Source organism: Pteronotus mesoamericanus, unplaced genomic scaffold (assembly GCF_021234165.1).
Source record: "Pteronotus mesoamericanus isolate MK-2021 breed Mesoamerican mustached bat unplaced genomic scaffold, CSHL_Meso_final scaffold_507, whole genome shotgun sequence".
Taxonomy (NCBI): Eukaryota; Metazoa; Chordata; class Mammalia; order Chiroptera; family Mormoopidae; genus Pteronotus; species Pteronotus mesoamericanus.
In genome coordinates this window covers 7,012,166-7,028,386 of record NW_026555319.1, presented here as the reverse complement: position 1 = coordinate 7,028,386, position 16,221 = coordinate 7,012,166, and positions in this window count along the sequence as shown.

Genomic DNA, 16,221 nt, shown 5'->3' with positions numbered 1-16,221 from the left:
CGTAAGCATGCGCGTAGGTGTGTCCACTGTTGGCACGTAGAAGACAGTCCTTAAAGGCTACACATTCATTCAGCAAACACTCTGTGAATGTCAGTGCATACTGGGCACTGGCATTACTGGGATAACAGCTCTGTTTCTTGTCTTCAAGGAGCCCGAGAAAGAAAGAGGAACAACAGCTCACGTGACATTTCTTAAGTGCCGAGCACTGCTTTTCCCACCTTGTAAATATTCACTCATTGAATCCTCAAAATACCCCTGAGGTGGGTCCTATCACTACGCCCAACTTCCAAGTAAGGGAATTAAAGCTTAATTAGGAAAAGGAATTTGGCCAAGAGGACGCAATTCTTAGGTGGCAGAGCCAGGACGGACACCCCAGCAGTGACTCGTGGTGGTTCCCATCCAGGGGCCACAGGGGATATTGGGCAATGTCCGGAGACGTTATCGCTCTTTGTAACCTGGGGATGGGGGTGGTGCTACTGGCATCTAGAGAGTGGAGGCCAAACACCTTATAATGCACAGGGCGGCCGCCACAGCAGAGAATCCTCAGCCCCAACGGTCCATAGTGTGGCAGCCCGGCCTGGAGCCCTGAGGTGCTAACTGCGGGCTCCAGCCTCGGGGCGTGTGCTGGGGCCCTGGGAACACTCTCAGCCAGCAGGTGGGACTCCGGCAAGCCCCTGTGAATGAAGTCAGGGCGTGTTCTGCCAGTAAGAGCACAACCGTTCCAACAGCTGAGGGTACAACCGCACAAGTGAAGCCCAAATCTTCACTTTGTCCTTGTAATCGTGGTGCCCTTGGGTGAGCTGCTTAGCGCCAGTTTTGCATCTGTGACATGAGGATATTCACATCCCGCAGGGGTGTTGTGATGATGAACCGCCCCATGTAAAGAGGTCCACTCGGTGCCTCATACATCCCTCGCACCCGATTCATGTAAGCTCTCATTAGGCAGGGAAGAGAAGGATGTAGCCCAGCCAGGGGGATGGATCTAACTGCCACATCAAGGCAGGGTGACACTGTACGGAAAGGTCCTTGGTAAACTATAAAGTGCCAGAGGGCACCAATCTTTGTTGCTTTCAAAACCTGGGGTGACTGACTGCTGAGTCCACGGGGGTTTAGCAGGACGAGGAGTCCTGCTAAAAGGTTAAGGGCTGGACTGGTTTCAGAGATGACCCGGCTCTGAAAGGAATCACCAAACTCTGCCGATACTATTTACCCAGTTAACTTCATAGTGACCGCGTGAGGGCTCAGTCCAACAGCTCCCAGCCTCCCAGCAAAGGATCAGTTCCTCCCTCGGTAAGTTGCTTAGGTTTCACTTACGCAGCATTTCTTCTCATTCATACCATAAATATGAGATTTTAATTGCAGATTCAGGCCTCTATTCCATAACCCTCGGTTCAAATCCTGGCATGATACTTTGTATGTTTTCTTGGACTGATCATCAAAAGTTTCTGACTGTAAAATAGGGTTTAATTATATCTACCTCTGGCAATTTTTTTTTTCCAGCCAAGAAAGTAAGGGTTTATTAGTTGAGGGAATGGCCCCAAGCCTGAGTCTCAGGTAATCTAGTGCTCAAAGACCTGGCTCCCCATGGCTTCCAGGGGATAGCTCATATAGGGGGACACTCCCGCAATTTTAAACCCTGCTCCCAAAGTTTTTGACACTCCTCTCATTCAAATATGGGTCTCCGTCCCTTCCTCTTGAGTCTAAGTGGGCTGTGAATGTTTCAGCCAGTGAACCGTGGCAGAAATAATGCTGTGCACATCAAGATGGGCCATAAAAGGTCATATGGCTTCTGCCTTGTCTCCCAGAACTTGGACCTTGGAATCCTGAGCCTCGGTGTAAGAAGACCAGCCTGAGGTGGCCATGTTGTGAGGAAGTTCAGGCCCCACACAGACACTGTTTGGCAATGGAAATCTTCAAGTCATCCCAGCTTCAACCCTTCAGATAAAGTACAAGAGCTTTCACACAGTCCTTGTCCCTAGCCATCAAGTCACCGCCAGTCACTGAGTCTCCCAACTAAGCCCTGAGACCTCAGGGAGCAGAGAGGTAAACTATTCCCACAGAATGCTGACCTAATTCCTGACCCACAAAATCTGTGAGTTGTTTTAATGTGGGGATGATGTGTTATGTGGAAGTCGTAACCAGAACACACTCTCAGATGATAGTTGTAAGGATTAAGTTAGCTAATATATTTCAATGCCTGCCCCCAGGGCCAGGGTACAGAATAAGCTATCAAAGAACATTAATTATTCCCTTTACCTTTTTATATTTTTCTTTACAGCCAGTTCTTTTTTTCCCCAGTTTTATCTGACAAGCACAGGGAGAATAGATTTCTCTAGCTAATTCCACTCTATCAAGATGGAGTCATCATGGTCAAATCATGAAGTGATCCTAATGGATTTAGATTTGGCTCTGAGCTTCCAGTTCACAGCAAACCTGATGATAGACTCTCTACACAGCTTTAGGTCTTACCTACCATATGGTCTTTGGGGATATAGGGCAAAGAAAACCGTGCCCCCACCAAAAAAAAAAAAAATGGAGTGTGGTTTAACTCAGCGGCATCCCACGACGTGTAGTCACAAAGCATCTCAAGGATGCAGGATCTGGATGCTACAGAGTGTCTCCTCTTGGGAAAAGTGACCCAAGTGAAGACACTTAAATAAACGCCATGAGACCTTAAATAACCGCCCTCTGGAAGACCTGACTCGAGCTTCTTTGCCAGTCCTGCATCTATCAGATCTGAGCAATGACTGGGGCCCAGCAAGTGCCCCGCCTCCTCCCTTCATCTGGGTGTAATGGGCAGGACTCCTGCCAGGCTCCCTGCTGGAGGCTGGAGAGTCAGGGAAGGAATTCTTGGCCCCCGCACTGCAGAGCCCAACACCGAGTCCATTTTCACGTAAAGAAGTCCTTCCAGGAAACCAGCACTTTGCAAACTAGAAAACATCTTGCCAAGAGTCGAATGAAAAGCCAAGTCCAGCTTGGGAGGATCCAAATGTGTCTCCCAAACCAAGAAGCCAGATCCATAGGAGAAGAGTCAGGAACAGGGATTGAAGAGGGTCAAAGGCAGGTGAGATACATGAAGTCGGTGCAATTGCAGTCAGGGTGGGGGAGCGGCGACACCACCTCAGCCCAGGCCTACCTGTTGGTGAAAATGTTTCAGATGCTATGGTTAAGCCATTGGTCAGCCCATCCAATGCTCGTTCCCAACATCCTTCTCCCTTCCTGCTTCTTACACTAGGGTCTTAAATAGAAAATATTCGCTTTCCTGAAGTCTTGGCAGCTAGATCAGGCCACGTGGCTCAGTTTGGGCCAATAAAGTATAAACAGAGATGTGTTGGGGGGATTGGGGAGAGAGTTTCAATTTCGAGTCAGGCTCCTGAGGCAAGCCTCCCAATGCCACGCCTTGTTCCTCCCTGTCTCCATGCGGACGTGATGCCCGGAGCGGAGGCCACCCTCTTCGAGCACGCAGAAGACAAGCACGAGAAGAAAATGTCAAAATGCCAAGAATGGTGGAATGATAAAACAAGAAAGCCAGAATGCTGATGACGTCATAGGGCAGCTGGATCACTGTCAGCGGCAGCCGACCTCTGAACTCCTTCATCATGTGAGAAAAATAAACCCTTCTTTGTTTGAACTACCGTGAGTCCAGCTTTCTGCTACTAGAGGTCTTCTCAGCAGATTCGTATCTCTGTCTGGCTACGCAGAGAGGTTGGCAGGAGTGGATCCCCTTTGCATGACCGGCTGGGGGTGGGACAGAAAAACCCCACCTGATATAGAATCAGCAACTAAGTCACGAGAAGAGATCTTTGTGAACAACTGGAAACAATCTAGCTGTCCAAACGGCAGGGGGTGAATTAGTTAGACCATGGTGCATCTTTACCACGGGACACACTTCCACCCCAACAGGATAAGGACACAGAGACAAATTTGTTGACATAGAGAAGCCCATCCTATGTTAAGATTTGTTCAAGCAGGTCATCAAACTATAAGGAAAAAGACCTCTAGAAAGAGTTCATGAGAAAGTAAACAGTAGCTGCAATTTGCCTTTTCGTTGTTATTGTTCTTATTATTTTCTGTATTGTTTATGTATCTTACAATGTTTGCTAATGAAAACAGCCATGAACAAACAGCCTGTGTGATGTAATGATGTAATCTTGTTTTTGCTTAACATGCATATACCATCCACAGAAGCCTGGAAAGATATATCGTAGAGTATGAATAGTTAGCCCCATGTGGTAGGATTACAGGTGATTTTCATTTTCTTCTTTTTCCTTATCTGCCTTTTCTAGTTCTCTTGATAATGAATATATATTACTTGTTTAATTTTTCAAGTTTTGTTTCTGAAGAGCTACTCATCTCATTATGTTTGCCAAAGCCTCAAAACCTCCACTGGGAAATTATTTTAATCCAATCAAGATCTTCTTGTCCTGGCAACAAACTCCGGGACTGCCGTTCTGTGATTTCAAGTATCCAGGAGGATGTAAAATTAGGAGATGTTTGAGTCCCCAATTTCTGGTCGTTGTCAACTTTACGAAGCTGGCAGCCTGAAGAACTCCCTACGCTGCTTAATCCAACCGGTTGGTATTGCCTTTAAACCCCAAAGCAAAAGGCAGGGCGATAAGAGGGAAATCCACCTTCTGATACTAGTGATAAGGAATTCTCCTTCCCTTCTCCTGGAAGATAAATCACGCCGACCCACCCTCCATGGAACACCTCTTGGAAGAAGAGCCATAAAAATATGGCAGGCCAAAGCTTGCGCAGAAGGGCGATGGCAGGACATAATGACAGTAAAATATACGACCAGTTTAGCAGAGGTGGCTGTCAGTCTGGGGGCCCTCCAGAGTTCACGCATGCCCATAAAAGAACTCAACAACCCGATGACGCCCCTGGGAGAAAGCAATCCCCCTCCAAATCCAGTCAGTGAGCGGGAATTCCCCCGCGGGAGAAGGAATTGGTTTATCTGCATCTGAGAAGCCAAGGATGGAAGGGGGAACTCCAGGGGAGTGGACAGAGGGGCCTTCTCTAATGATTTAAGGTCTGGATCTTCCCCCCCAAAGAAGTTTCTCTGGTGCCCTCGGGGTCCTGGAAAAGTCAGCCCACAGAGGGACAACCATGGAAAACAAAACTCCCCAGGGACGGGGGTAGGAAAGAACGTAGAGGGTCCAGTTGCTGCTGTCTCGCAGAACTGACACACAGGCCCGTGACCTCTGGTTCACATCAACGCCACTGATCAAAAGGAAGCAGCTTGCTACACCCTGCCCAGGCCTCCCATCCAGGGAGGATTCAAAGCTACTGGCTTCGTGGCTGGTGTGGCTTCCATTAACCCAGAGGCTGGTGCTGTTCACTTCTCAAAAACTTGAGCTTCCAACATCATGAATCACAAGAAACCAATAGCTCAGGCCAGCCTAGTGACCTTTCAAGCAAGATACTATTACTCCAAATGACCACAGTTGTGGAACCATGAAGACAAACAGTGTTAGTTTGAGTATCCTTCAATTCTGACCGCAGACAACAGTCTCCGAAGACTTGGAGGTGGGGTTCCCCTCACCCTTTCCCCTCCGACCTGCAACCCCTACTTCGCTGGACCAGGCACACTTCTTTCATTCCTTCCTAGATAAAGAGCAAGGACAGAGCCCCATTGGCGAGTGGAGGACCGCAAGTGCTAAAGAGAACACCTTCCGGAACGAGACCCCTGTGTGCCTGGGGATTTTACAGCATCAAAGCCAATGACGTGCTTACCTGGATTTCCTGCCCGCTGCTGCAGGCACAAATGACCATCAGTACCCCTGCCCCCAGCATCCCGCAGGGTTCTGAAATAGAACAGACAACCTGACAGAGCGTGTGTCCGTGTGCTCACATGTCCACATGCCACCTTTGCATGTTAATATTCAGCTTCTGTGTTGCCCGAAGTTTTGCATGGAAATAGACGCAGGGTATTTTGAGATCTAGAGGGACTCCTCGCTTTGAGAAATCAGATTGTCTGCAGGCCATGCCTGGGTTCAGCAAGAGGCCAGTCCACCCAGAAACATAAACCAATTCCAGCCAGGGCTAGGTGAACACTCACCAGACAGACGCACTGGCCCCACGTCGGCTCAGCTCGGGTGCACACACTGAAGCGTGCGCCACGCACACACGCACGCGCACATGGACACACTCATTTTGTGCTTAGCTGTCATAAAACTTAAGACACTTATATGGGGGTGAAAGGTCAGAAAGGGGGAAACATTATTTTCTGTTATTAATTACACCTTATCCATCCTACATGTGCTGCACTCGTCTTAGATAAAGTTACAGTTCTATTTTAGTAGGAAGCCTCCAGGATTGTGGGAAGGGGAATTTTGGATGGAGACAAAGGAACTCGCAGAGTCGGGGAGAGGATAGGTGGGGAGCTCATTTGTTTTCCTGCTCAGAAGCCAAGTCAGTCTCCTTCCAAGCCATTTCCAGGACTGAATCTGCACATTCCTGGGATAGTTTGCTCTGCAAATGCTAAATGGGTCTGATCCCCAAATCAGCTCAGCCCTGAGTGGGCTGTGGGTTTCCTGAAGCGGGTGAAGGGGAGTGAGGGGTGAACATGCCAGCCAGGGTGCTGGGAGGTTCAAAGACAGAGGCGAGGCTTCTGAAGGGGGATTTTAAAAAGTTCAAGACCCCATCCACCCTGGAACTGCCGTCCTGCAATAGGCAGCTACTGGGGGGGATTCTTTTTCTCTCTTGAAGCTCCCACGAGGCAGATGAGGAGCCTTGGGGCCAGAGGGCAGGGATCCTTGATCCCGCTCACCCTTGGTCAACAAGAAAACTGGAGAACCCAACCATGGGAAAGAAGGAACCAAGAGGCCCCAGCGCATGGAGGTTCCAAAACGACAGAAAGAAGGGCATCTCGCTCAGAGAGGGAGCCAGAGAAGACCCAGGGCAACAAAACCTGGATGTGAAGGCTGGGACGACGCTCCCCCTGGAGCCTCGGTTTCCCCAGTGTGGAAACTCAGGGGAAAGAACATCCATAACACTGATCGCCCCTAACAGCAGGGATTAAAAGTGCTGTGACAACCGTCAGGAGAACGCGCCCTTCCTGCGGCTCTGGAAGATAACATAATGGGAAGCACATCAGAGCCATAAATCACGGCGCAGATATAATTTATTGTTATTAATATGATCTGCCCTGTCCTTCCCCAGCCCCCTGGGCTGCCAGGAGAGTCTGTGCTCTGTCATCATGCACTTGAAGACAGGCTGTTTTGTCCCTTCTCTCTTCTTGTTTCTAATCACAGCGCTCTAATTCTCCAGCTGAGGTTGAATTCAATTCTCAGCCATAGCTGGATGCCATATATTAGCCCCTGTCCAGGACAGCAATCTGGCTTCTGTCTTCTAGGCACCCTAGATCCGCCATATGCCCCGGGGCTCACGAGAGACCAGACGCCGGGCCTGCAGGGCCGGCTCACGGCGATGCAGCGGGAGGTGCCTCCACTATGCCCAGTTTACATGGGAGAGGCCACGTTTCAGGCAAGGCAGCTTGATCGTATCCCGGGGTGTCTGCCTCCAAACCGTCATGGTCCTCTGCCTCCTGGGCACAGAGCGTCGCAGCTCTGGGTCTTCAGACAATTCAGTGAGACAGCCCCCCGTCTGTTACTAGAATGTTCATTTCACACCCCACAGATACTCGAGATCTGGGGGCCCTTGGAGGGGGTGCACCCACAGTCTTGAGGTCAATGATGCATCCGCCAAGCCTCGTTCTGATTCCCACCAGCGTGGAGGAGGAGGGCAAGAGAGAAAGGGAGGAGGCAGCCTGCGGTTGGAGTGTCTCTATCTGCCCATCAGGATGTTTCCTGGGGGTTCCGCCAGGAATCCAGGCCTGTGGGCCCCACTGGGAGTCCTGCCAATGAATCCAGAGCCCCGGTTCCCTTTGATCCTCTCTACAGTCCATCCTGCCCGCGATGGGAGCCTGATGTCTCATTTGTGATATCTCAGCAGCGTCCCCAAGGGCGCCAGGCTTGCAAGGGACTTTGAAGGCCTGATGACGCTGATAAGGAATTAAGCGTTCTGGGGGATCGATATGTGACATTTCAAGTGTCCTATCTGACCACTCATTTGTTCTATATTTCTGGCGCTGTCGTCTTTCCTGCTGTGTGACCGTGTCCCTGTGTTCCCGTTTCTCTCTGCAGGTGCTGCCTAGTATTTCTGACCTTCTCCTGGCTCCTCGCCTTTGTAATTCTGAGCGTGAGTCATTTTCTCTGCCTCCTGGTCTCTTTCTCCCTGTCCGTCCTATTCTCTCCTGCTTCTCTCCCTCCCTCTCCCCTGCGGCTGCCCCTTTCATTCTGTCTCAGATTTCTACCTTCTTCTTCATCTCTTTATTTTTTTGTCTCTGTCTCTCTCCCTGACTCCCTCTGCCTTCTTCTCCTCTCCCTGTGATCTCTCTGTCCCCTTCTCTGTCTCCCCAGCACCAGGAAAACCCAGTCCTTGCTCAGGACACCTGAGCAGAGTCAGAGTTGGTGGCAACAGCAGCCCTGGAAGGTGGCTCCGGTTGGTGAGATCCATCCGGACCCAGACACCCCGCCCCCGGGGCACACAGGCTTTGGGTGAATCCATCTCAAGCCTCTGTCGTCTTCTCTCCATCACTAAGGATAAGCCTGGGGTCACAGAAGACCAAGGTCATTTCAAGGAGCTGAAGGTGTTGGAAGAGAAAAGGCTGTGAATGGGGATTCCTGGGAGGTTTGCTCCGTGGGGTGAACAGCCACCACCCTCCCTGAGAACCTTCCAGACACGCTAATCAATTTCCAATTCGCTCTTCCAACACAGCTGGGGCCACCAAGCCCACACGTGCAGACTGGCTCTACGTCGTCATGCTTTTCCACCACTTACCGCAGCCAAAAATGTCCCTTTGGCCAAATGCTCCACATCTTCATTTTGAAACTTTACGAGCCAAATGAAGCCACGCACACGGAGGACCAGGGCCTCCTGCCACGGCGCTGCCCAGCCCCCCAGCACACAGACACGCAGATCCAGTGTCGCCAGGGACCCAGCATGCGAGTTCATACTTCCCAAAGGGCCAGTGAGTCCTACTTATCCTATCATTAGAAACCAGAAAATTAGGCTCAGATAAACACAGCGACGTGTCCAAGGTCACACAGCCAGCAGAACGGGAGCCCCGCTGAGCGCCTCTGTTTTTAAATTTGTTTTTCAATTGCAGCTGACCTACAGGAATGAGCAGATAGTCACAGAAGGAAAGAGTAGGAAACCAGCCCGAACTTTGATTTTTTTCCCCTGATCTTCCTCTGACCGATTTGCATCAGAACTGGGTTTTGTTTCCACACCAAGCAAATCCAGTCATTTTGCTTCCAGGGCCCATACCAGTCCAGAAACAGAATTTCTCTTCTCTAGAAAATGGTTGTGTGTTGTTTTGTTTTGTTTTGTTTTGTTTTGTTTTGTTGGCTGGGAAAAGAATACTGTTTTTTTCCTCTATCTATGGGCAAGAGGTATGCCGGATATTCAGGCTTTGGAAGGCAAATTTGGCATCCGGGATGGTTTTCTGCCTTATTAAACTTTTCAGAAACTGTATCTCTCTTAAACATCCTGGGGGGGCTCTCCCCCTACCCCATCCCCCCTCCAAAGGACCCTCTCAAGGGGCCTCCACGTTCCTTCATCCCATCTGTCAGAGGCCGAAGCCAAAACACGTCCCAGGAAAAGCCAGGGAAGGAAGAGGCGAGGCGGGGAAAGAGATGTCTAATCATCCCCAAAACCTTTGAAAAGTATCTCGAGCAAATCGAGTTTGTCTAAAACCCATCCAGCATTTAACGTTTAATAGGAGCTGACCAACTTAATGCACCCCATGCGCTAGGTAAAAGGATCCTTCCCCTTTAAGGGCCTGTTGACGTTAGGTGAAGGAGAAAAACAGTTGTTATGATTCAGAAACTCAGGATGAACCCAATTAATCAATGCTGAGATGATTTGAATCATGTGGCAAATGCTTGGTCACCTCTCTGATATCCTATCCCCATCCCTCGGAAGATGCAGACATGATTGATGTCACCTGTGACCACCGCGTCTCCAGGCAAGACCCCCCCCAAACCCGGCCGACGGAGAAACAAATTAGATCCAAAGGCTGGGGATCAGTTTCAGAGGGGACAGGCCCAAGGCTGGGGAGGGGGTGGTCTCGGGGGTGCCTGGCCTGGCCTGTCTGTCACAGGCGGGCAGGAGATAGAGGCCAGACCATATGGGGGGCTGGGAGAGGAGGCCCCTGCGCTGGGGTGGGGCGGCAACTGCCGAGTCTCAGAGTGCGGGGCTGGGCCCTGAGCACGCCTGCATCTTGGAGAACCTTTTTTTTTTCCTTCTCCCTTAGTGTAAAAATAATTGCTCAGGCTTCCCCTGCTTCTTAGGGTTACACTCAGGCGTGTCTGCCCCCAGGCCTTGGCTGGGAGGAAATGGGTCTGAGAGGGAGAGAGGGTGGCAGCGAGTGTTAATCACAATTATTTTGATTGCTTTGAAAGTCTCTGCTTGTTACACACACACACACACACACACACACACACACACATTTTCACCCAACTCCAAAGAGCTTCTGGAGTTTGCACACTACTCAGTGGGCCAGCTGTCTCCTCCTCCTTTGGTCTTTCCGTTCTTTCCTCTTTTGTATCTTTTACCTCCCCTTCCTCTCCTACCACCTTTGTTTCATTCATTCAACATTTCTAGAGCCCCTGCAGGCGCAGGCGCATCCGGAGGGGGAGAAGGTCCCCGCCTTCGGTATCCAGGAAAGATAAGCAGGGGGACGGCAGGGATGACCCAACTGCTCGCCCTTCTCACCCGCGCCCAGTCTGTGAGAACTGCTAAGCCAGCCTGCCGCCTGCAACTGCAGCACGGCCCTGAGCCCTTGGGGACAACCCGCTGTCCCCTCCAGGCGGCCCTGAGACGCCTCCCCACGAGGTCTTCCTGAACCATCCCACCATCGAGCCCTCCCTCCTTGGAAGTCACTGGTAATACAAGGCGGCCAGGACCTATGTCCGTCATCACAGCACACAGTAGGTGCGCTCGACATCTGATGAGTGATGCAGAAGGGTGCTGCCCACCCTCACCGTTTGACATCCCCCAATGACTCTACGATGTGCTCATTTTAAGAGTAATTATACTGTGCCCTGACTGGTGTGGCTCAGTGGGTTGGGTGTCATCCTGCAAACTGAATAGTCACCGGTTCGATTCCGGGGCAAGGCACATGGCTGGGTTGCGGGCCAGGTGCCCGGCTGGGGGTATGTGAGAGGCAACTGATTGACGTTCCTCTAGCACAGCGATGATGTTTCTCACCCTTTCTCCCTCCCTTCCCCTCTCTCTAAAAATAAATCTTCAAAAATCAAAAAACAATAATAATAAAAAATAAGTACACTGTGCCGCCTTCCAGAGGGGATGTCAGGTTTGCAATAAAGATTCTTAGGCCCCCAAGAGGTGGCTTCAGTAGCTCAGGGGTGCAACCCTGGAATCGTCATTTTAACAATCGTCTCAGGAGACTCAGGTCAGTGCATCCTCCGACCGCTCTGAGACGTTCTGCCGTGGACAATGGGGAGCCACTGACGGTGTGGGAGGAACAGCGTGATTTGATGGGGCTTAAAGGTAACCCGGGCTGCAGTCTAGAAGATGAAGTGGCAGACCCAGGGGCGGGTGGGAGACATGAGGAGGGATGTTCCTGAACTCTCTCGTGAGCTCAGAAGGGGGGTCAGGCATCTCAAAGCCGTTTATTTGGGGTATTTTAGGAGAACTAAAGGGGATTTCAGGGCGGCTTCCTGCCTTCACCACATCATGGAAGGAAGGGCTGGTCACATCAACAAATTTGCAGGTCACCAGGTTGGAATGGATGTGGGAAGAGAGTCAGTAAAAGAAAAAAGAGATAACGCCCCTTTCCTTCTGTTATTTCTTCCCCACCCCATTTCTGAAAGCCCCTCAGTGGCTGCCAGACCCTCAATTCCAGCAGCGCCCCCACTCCAACCTGCAGGGCCTGGAAGCCCCCGACTCCCAGCTCCCCCTCTCCCAAGGCACTCAGAAGAGCATCTGGCTGAGACCCTGGGCCCTGGCCGGAGGCATCTGTTTGCAATGTTTGACTCAGTAGTTTTATTTCTGCTCCACGATGTAATATAAACTATCCTGTTACAGGGCAGGCGGGCTGGGCGCAGGCCCTCCTACCGCCGCCGCAGGGCCAAAGCCGGGCTTCGGTGGGCTGGCGGGATGGGGCACGGCCTGCCGCATCCCAGGCAACGGCTGCTCCCCTGGGGAGTTCTCCCCGGCCTGGGCCTCCACTGTTTGGATCCCTGGGAAGCTCCCGGCCAAGCCCTGGACCCTACGACACCCACGCGCGCACACACATCTTGTCCATTTTTGGAGGGTGATCATTCAGACCAATTCGCAGCCAGGATGGACAGCAATGAACATCTTAACTTCTGCCTGCCTGGGTGTGACTTCTTGCCGTTGGATTTGGGGCGGATGCCTTCACTCCCCAGGGCCTCGGCCTCTTCCTCTGTGCTACAGAGACACAGCTGTCCCTCCTGTGTTACAGGCTGTCCTGAGCCTTCCCTGAGGCAGTGGCTGCGAAGCACAGCCTGTGTGTGGTGTGCGCCCCATGACCCTTAGCTGTTATTACAGTCGCTAGCATGTAAGACCATCGGGGTATCTGGAAGGGCAACTGGGTACTGTCATTACTCTCGACTGGGAGGCAGGAAATGCACACCCCCCCTGGAATCCTGGGGCACACACAAAAGGAAACCCAAGCCCCTTCCCCACCCCTCACAAGACCCCCTTTGGAGTGAAGGATGGAGTCCCATTCTGAGTAGGACGCAGACAGCCCCCTCGCCTGACTCCCCAAAGAAACAGATTTCGGGGTCAGTTTTGAGGCATGATGGAGGGACAGGACCCCAGCCATCTGATCTCCCATATCAATGGGGGTGCTTTTGAGGTGAAAATAGGGCAGAATCTCTATTCTGGGAGGCCCTAAGCTTGCTCCAGGCTCACCTGACTGCACTGGGTGGGGTGGGGGAGCGGGACCTCTCTGCCACGCCACGCTGCCTTCGGGCATCCCCAAAGACGGTGGGGACAGGCCCTGCGCCCTGGCTCCTGGGGGACAGGCCCCCGCCCAGTGCCCTTACAGCCTGGCTCCGCTCACCCTGTCTGCCGTGTGCCGGGGGCGCCTGAGAGAGGCCCCTTCACTTCCTTTATTTTCCTTCTACCTTCAATGTCCAGCCCAGCCTTCAGCACAGGGTATATGCTTCACGAATGTTGAATGTGTGTTTTGACATGTACATGTTATGCTGAGTGAAGTGTGTACATGTGTGCCTGGTGGTCTTTCATGAGGGCGTCTGCATACCTATGTGGCGAGGATGCTTAACCTTGAGGAGGTTGTGTGACCCTGTGCAAACGTGTGTGCACGCACGTGTGGCCCTGCGGCTGGGGGTGAGTCCTCTGAGCTCCCAGGGAGCGTCCGTGGGAGGCCCCGGCCGCTGCAGACGGGCGTGGGTGAAGCTGTAGAACTGAAGGCAGGGGCGCTGGGGCTGGGGGGGGTCAGGAAACACTGCTTCAAAAAGCGACTTTCTCTGCGAAGGCAACTAACCCCATTACAAAATGTGGCCAAAGTCCCCTTAGGCTGGAGCCAGAGGGGCAGATGTCCTCGACCCACGACCCTTTGGGATGGGACAGTCAGGGACCCACAGCACACAGGCCTCAGAGCCCAGCCACGGAAATGAATTTACATCCATTCGGTTTCCTGTCCGCTGTTGGTTGCAAATCACATTGACTGGTTCTCTCTCTCTCTCTCTCTCTCTCTCTCTCTCTCTCTCTCTCTCCCCCCCCCTCCCCACCACCCTGGTCTATTTCTCGCTGCCTCCCCCTCTCTAGTCTCTCCCATCTTTTATCCCCAGGTCTCTCTGCATCTCCCTCCATCTCTTTCCTTTGCGTTTTCTCCCAATCTCTCTCTGAACCCCCAGCTGGACGCACGTCTCTCTCCTCCATACCCCTCCGCCCCGCCCCCCCCACAGCCTGCCCGCAGCAGCTCCACCTCCCTGGCCTGGGGATCGTCACTCAGCGGCCTGGCCTGCTCCGGCCCCTTTGTTCGCTGCTCCCTTCCTTCCACCCCCCAGCCCCTCACCCCCTCCAGGCCGTGCTTTCTCTTCCTTCTTCCCTGGCCCCAGGCAGGGCAGGAAAAATGCGCACTGCCAGGGGTACCCAGGCGGAGGATGAGGGTGGGGGCTGGGCCACCCCCCAAGTGACCCCTGGGGCCATTGAGGTGACGCCCCCCACCACCTCTCTCACCTCCCCCCAGCCCTGCCCCTGGGCGCAACACCCTTCTGGACAGCCCACAGCTGGGAAAGGGCAAGTTCCAGGAGGTTGGTGGCCAGACCCCATCCCTGGTCCAAGTGGCCTTGGCCAAGCGAGAGCCCCCTCTCTGGGCGTGTTAAATAATGGCCAAGACCTCCTCTGACTCTTAACCGCAACAACAGCGGTTTATCCAGGGCCCGCTGCCCCCCACCTCCAGCCTGCCCCCCAATAGAGCTCCTGCATCCACAGGCCCCCCACACACACTGGGCCCTCAGCACCACCTCCATCCGCCCCCTGGGCACAGCACAGCTCCCGCCTTGGCATTTTCATCCTCCCATTTCCTGGAGTAGATAAGGAAACCTTGAGATTTCTGTAGTGAAAAGGTCAGCTCCCCCACTGAGTCACCAGGAAGGGGGATATCTCTGTAAATCAGCCCCAGAGCACTCATCAGCACACGCAGGGTCTGCAGGGACTGAGAGCTGGGACCGATGCCATCATTGCAGGAACGGCCCATGTCCTGGGACTCTGGCTTTGGGTGATAGTAAATAATATAGTATAATAATACTATATTATTTAAGTATAGCCCTTAAATAATAGCAGTAATAAGGGGGAGGAGGGGGAGTTGAGCAGGGATGCGCCACCTTTACACGGGTCTAAACCTCACACGGGTTGCTCTGGTTGGATGATGCAGGTATCAGCACACGCCGCTTCTGATCTTAGAGACTCCCCAGGCCAAGCCCTTCACCCTCCAGCCCCCACTGTGCACGTGCTCAGAGGTACCCCAAAAACGAGGCCTCAGGAAAATCGCAGGGATGGGGTCATACACCACGTCTCACATCCAAGCCCACTGAAGTCATCCCTGGGCTGGGGTCAGAAGTCTTGGGGAGCCCTCCAAAGAAAGGGTCCTCCTTCTTCAGGGACCCAGTGATGGTCCCACCTCCACCCACCCTCTAGAAGTCTGGGATTCTACCAAGCCCTGGGTTTGAGGACGGGTCCTGCTTAGCTCTGAATCTTCTTTTTGGTTGTGACCTTCTGAGCTTCTCAGAACATTAAAATCATCAATGACTTGGCAATTAAATATTCTAACCCCTGTACGACCACAATTTTGCAGCTGGGGAAACTGAGGCCCAGGGAGGTGGACCAACTTGCACAGACTTACACAGTAAGTTCAGGACTACGGGAGCCCATGGCCGGCCTCAGGTTCTCTCAGACCACGCGGCCCCTCGCTTCCTCCCGCCTCCGAGCTGGGGCGAGTGCCCCGGCTCCCCTGGGTCCCACTTCTGTTTCCCCTCCTGACTTGAGGTAGGTCCTGCTCCACCGCAGTGGAGGCCTCCTTTTTAGCATCAGGAGGGTGGCTGGATCCACCGTCCAGACCTCTTCTCATTCTGTGTTGTAGCTTGTGCTGGAGAAAGTCAGACCCACCTCCCTAGGATGTGCCAAATTTACATAAGTGAGCCCCCACTGACAGCCTCCTCCCCCCTGGAGCCTGGACTCCCTGCTTTGCTGGCTCCATGGAGCCAGGCAAATGGCTTAACCTCTCTGTGCCCTTTAAATTGAATTCTTGAAAGTCTCTACCCGTAGGACTATTCGTAAGAAAAGAGCTCTGCATGCTGCATAGCATATATTAAGTGCTCAATTAATGCTGGCTGCTATTATTGTTTTTACTCATTAACAACACCTCATCTGTGTCCCCCTCCACCTTGTTTCTAGACCCGCCCCCTTGATCCTGCCCCAATCTACTCCTCTGCCGCTGCCCTTGGACTAAGAGGACGTGCTGCTGTCAGAGAGGGAGGGTAGATAGCCCTGGGCTTGCAGATTGGTGCCCCAGGCTAGCCGCCCAGAACCAAGGCTGTGCACCATGGTGGTGGCTGCCTTTGAAGTCACCGCCTTATGTAACCCCCCCTTCCTCCCCCCATCTCCCTGTTTGTCCCCAGAGTGACCTCAGGAGGCAAA